General features: G+C 36.8%; 1 pseudogene; it reads right to left on the bottom strand.

Annotated features, from left to right (window-relative positions):
- Positions 1-1,026: 1,026 nt before the first annotated feature.
- Positions 1,027-2,449, bottom strand: LOC128107846 (pumilio homolog 3-like; annotated as a pseudogene).
- Between the last annotated feature and the right edge of the window lie 2,304 nt (positions 2,450-4,753).

Below are 4,753 nucleotides of genomic sequence, written 5' to 3'. Positions count from 1 at the left end.
TGATTCTGTAATTACACATTTATTAGAAGTTATGGCCTTCATGAGAATACCTGTACATGTACAAATTAAGACTAACAAACATCTACGATATGCCTCTATTAAAATGAAACTTTTTTTTGCATTTTATAGCATAAAGTATATTACAGGTATATCATACAATCCTACAGGGCAAGCATTTATGGAAATATCTAAATGTACTTTAAAATATATTATTGTGCTTAATAAGCAGAAAGGGCAATAAAGACTCCCAGAGATAGATTACACAGTGCTTCATTATCTTTAATTTTTTTATTGTTAATGATAAAGGAATAACAACTGTGGAGAGACATTGGATAATATAATAGCTTGCTGAGTTAAACCAGCCTATATACTTTAAAGATGTGTTGACTACAGGATGGAAACCAGGATATGTGTTACATTGGAGATGATTTACTTTTGTTTCTGCAGAAGAAAAAAAGCTATGGATACTATCAAAATTGATAAAGCTTAGATTTGAACTAGAGAACCACTTGATTATAAGATGTGAGAGCTCACCAAGGTGTGGCCAATACATCTAAACTAACTTTTAGACTAACAAATAACTTTCATTTGATCAGATATAACTAGCCTAAAAGGAAACTCTCTAAAGTTAGGATTGGGGCATGGTTTTGCTTCTGTTTTGAAAATGAAGGTATCCAACTAAGGAATCTGAAGACAATTTGGCAAATGAGAAATCTGAAGAAAAAGGACAAATTATCCAGAGAAAAGGTCACAAGAAAAAAAGTAAATTGGCCTAATGGTATAGCACAGTTCCAACAGGATAAAATTTCATAAATCTTCCCAAATTTGTTTCTGCTATTCTTTACAGACATATAAGGCAAATGGTCATTTTATAGTCCAAGTTGAATTAAAAATTATGGCTGTTTTTGGAGTTGGAGTATGGATCTCTTTTCTAAACCCAAGCATGCTTGTTAAAGCAAAATCCAATAACTCTGTCACATGTCAGAAGAGCCATCTGGTATGGCACAGGAGAAAAACAAAATTAATTTAAATTGGTAAACTAATAATTATTGCTGCCAAACTGACAATGGCATCCATGGCAGACTGAATATCTCCAGTAGGAGATCCCAGGATGTCGGATACCAACACACACGCAGACATGTCCAGCACCACCTCTTGAACATGTCCTTGCAGGTGGTTTAGCAAAGCTGGGGGGATGGATTGCAAGAACTCACATCGACAGATAGTGGTGTCTTTCTTACTGTGTGCATTACCATCATCCTTCTGCAGAAGATCGATGATTTCTCGTCCCATATGGGCAGGATCTCTGGGACTCAGCAAGTACAATAGGACTTTCCTCACATATTTATCATTTACTATGCTGGGTAAGGAACTGATGGTTTCTGATATGATTATCTGCTTAGTATCATCAATACAATCAAACACTGCCAGTAAAACCAAATGACAGTATTGGTCATTAGTCACCTTTTCAATGTTTGTCTTCATTGTTTTAAGATCACTTACCTGTCCGTGGGGGTACCATGCCCAAGCAGTGCATGGCCGCTGTGGCACCATTGTGTGTGGGGGCCAGGTATACCACTGCTTCTCGGAAGGCTTTAATTAATTCTGACCAAAGTTTTGGGGGTGCATAGATAAAAAAGTTCAAGAATACTTTATGAACCAGTGAGTGCTTATTTACAGCTTCCTTCTGGGCCATTGGAGTCAGAATCTGCTTCATGTTATCCACATTAAGCTCTAGCTTTCCCAGCTGCACCTCCAGCACTTTGTCCAGAGTTGGGTGATCTGCCCACTTGTAAAGCTGAAATGTGTTCCCATAGAGCTCCTCTGTCAGTATGTTCCAACATGTCTTTCTCATTGTATTAATACTCTGCCCTGGCCGAGGCCTCTAAGTGCCACAGCATCTTCCTCACGTGACCTTTAAAACTTCTGATTATGTCTGCTGTCTGTGGTTTACTTCCTTACATGAGAAATTTCTTGACAATATTCCTGGAATATATGGCTTCACTGAGTTCAACCAGGTCATCTTGCAGTTCTTCAAAAGCCTGCCTCCTCTGTTCTTCCCATACTGAATGAAGCACTGGATCACACGTGTTGAGTCGTGTGCAAAGGCAATAGCTTAAATTTTCCCTTGAATCAACTTCCGCAAAGCACTCAACAGCTTCTCTGTTTTTTTCTTTGTCACAGTCTTTTCTTCCCAAGCTCTCCAAAATGTGCTTTGCTAGAACCACTATGTCGTAGGTGGTCTTATCACTGAGCTGCCTGCTCTGCTTCAGCACTTTCTTCTCGTTGTTGAAGTCATCCCGTTTGGGTTTCTTGGTTGCTGATTTATCAATTTCCTCTTCTTGTTGAATTTATTTGGCTTCTGGAATTTGTCCTTCGATCCTTTAACAAAGACTACATGTACAGAGTATCCAGTTATGAATACAGTGGATCCGCCCCTCTTCTCCATGGAAAGCAGGTTCCAGCTTGCTCGTCCTGTGTGCCTATGCCATCAGCTTTTCCAGTAGAGTTTTGACTCCTCTGCTGGTGCTTTTGGTTTTTTCACAACGCTGGAATTAGGCTTTTCAGTCCAGCTATGACTTTGTTTACAACTTCCTGGTCACAGCTCTAAAGAAGGCTGGAAAGAATAATGGCGCCCCGATTGATGCTGGCCCAGGGCTTGCGTTTCTTTATGCCAACATGCTCTATAAGGGTTTTTGCAAAGCAACCTTCTCTTCCATTTTCTTTCATCTTTTTATCTTGCTCTGTTAACCATTTGAGAACAAGATGTCCTGTAGGATGCTCGGCAACATGAAGCTCTCCGTCCTTGCCACCAGGATGCAGTTCTATTGCTCCAAACCTCAGAGAAGGCAAAAATAAAATAAAATAAAAATAAAAAAAATTATTTAGGAAATCAAGACCATGCCTAACAGTGACTTTGAAATCTCCAAAAAGATGATGGGATCCCGCAACAATGATTCCACATGGATTATGATAAAGCTATTAAGCTGAATAACACGACCCAAAGATCAGCTTTGGATTGCAAAATACTCAGGACAATTTTGAGATGGCTAGCTAACATAATCCAGCCTCAATACTTGAACAAGGATTTGAGACAAGCCTGCACTTTTCCATTATGCAGAGACTGGACAACAAATGATACAGCTACCTCTCCCAGTACTTGACAATAACCCCAACATTTTCTTTTCAAGATGCCCTAAAGATGCCTTTACCCTCAGACAGCAGGAAGTAATTTTAAGAATATGATGTCCATATTCCCAAGAGGTGGGGTAAGTGGATTTTGGTCATTTAATGAGTTATGGATATTGTTATTGTTTATGATGGTTGGTTACAAGTAGTTAATTGTTAATGGTCAGGAAAAAAAGCTAAGCAAAGGATATTTAGATTCTGGGTTCTTGATTAAAAAAAGAAAAAGAAAAAAGAGGTTATAGCTAAGTGGTACATTATTGAATCTACTGTAAAAAAAGAGATACAGAAATAATAAGATAAATGGGTAGATTATTGAATCTACTATGAAAAGAAATAAGAGACAATATGGATATGATGGAACAAAAAGTTATATTAGTGAATCTATTTTATAAAGGAACTGCTTGTTTTAAATATTTTACATTGGATTGGATTTTTCCATATTGTATTTAAATTTTGTATTGGATTCACCAAAATAGGATAAATAATGAATTTTGTTGTCTGAATTTGTCAAATGTTAATGGACTAGACATTGTTATTGCAATTCTTGACTGTATATAATGTATATATTCATTGTACTTATTGGATATAGTTTTTCTTATATAAGTTATAACCTTCCTTTATTATTTTAGATAAAAAGGAGAAATGTGGTGATATATTGTGTGCCCCAATAAATTGTGCACCCTAATAAAACATCTGGGGTCAGAGAACAGAACAGCCACTAGATTAGACATAGAGGCCAGACAGTGCTGACACATAATCTAATCCTAGCATTCCAGAGGCAGAGCTCCATCCAGATCTCTATGATTTCAAGGCCACACAGGAAACAGAGCCAGGCATGGTGGCACACACTTTTAATCACAGGAAGTAATGGCAGGAAGCAGAAAGGTATATAAGGCATGAGGACCAGGAACTAGAGGCATTTAAGCTTAGGCTTTTAGATTTCAGCTGAGATCCATTTGGGTAAGGAGTCAGAAGGTTTCAGTCTGAGGAATCATGGGAACAGGATCTGATGAGGAGTTGTCGAGCTGAGGTTGGCTGTGGCTTGTTCTGCTTCTCTGATCTTTCAGAATTCGCCCCAATATTTGGCTCTGAATTTTTTATTAATATGACCATCTAGCAATTTGTGTTACAAATAATGATTGTCTAAACTATGATGTTTTGAATTTTAAAGATTACTAATCCTCTTGAAAACAAAGTTGCAACTCACACAGAATATGTATTACACAATGATAAATTTTCCATGCTCAACATTTGATTTTAGCTTGAAAGCACATTTTTCAACATAATTATGTCCAGAGAAATAAATTTGGTCTAGAGTTATGCAAAATGAAGATAATACTCAAATATTACAACTTTGTATTTTCTTTTACAATTTGTAGTCTATTCCAGAATTTGATATTCCTATATTATTCAAGATCATTCCTAAATTTTTCAACTCAGAGAAATATATGAGCATCATAGGAATTTTAAGGCATTGCAAATATTTTACTAAAAACACATTGTGTTTAAATGTTGCTAAAATTTTTCCTCAGAAATAAAGTATTTACTATAAACTCAAATCACT

Source organism: Peromyscus californicus, unplaced genomic scaffold (genome assembly GCF_007827085.1).
Source record: "Peromyscus californicus insignis strain IS unplaced genomic scaffold, ASM782708v3 Scaffold_12__1_contigs__length_115047231, whole genome shotgun sequence".
NCBI classification, from domain to species: Eukaryota; Metazoa; Chordata; class Mammalia; order Rodentia; family Cricetidae; genus Peromyscus; species Peromyscus californicus.
The sequence above is the reverse complement of the archived record's forward strand: the minus strand, read 5'-3'. Positions and strand labels throughout refer to the sequence as shown.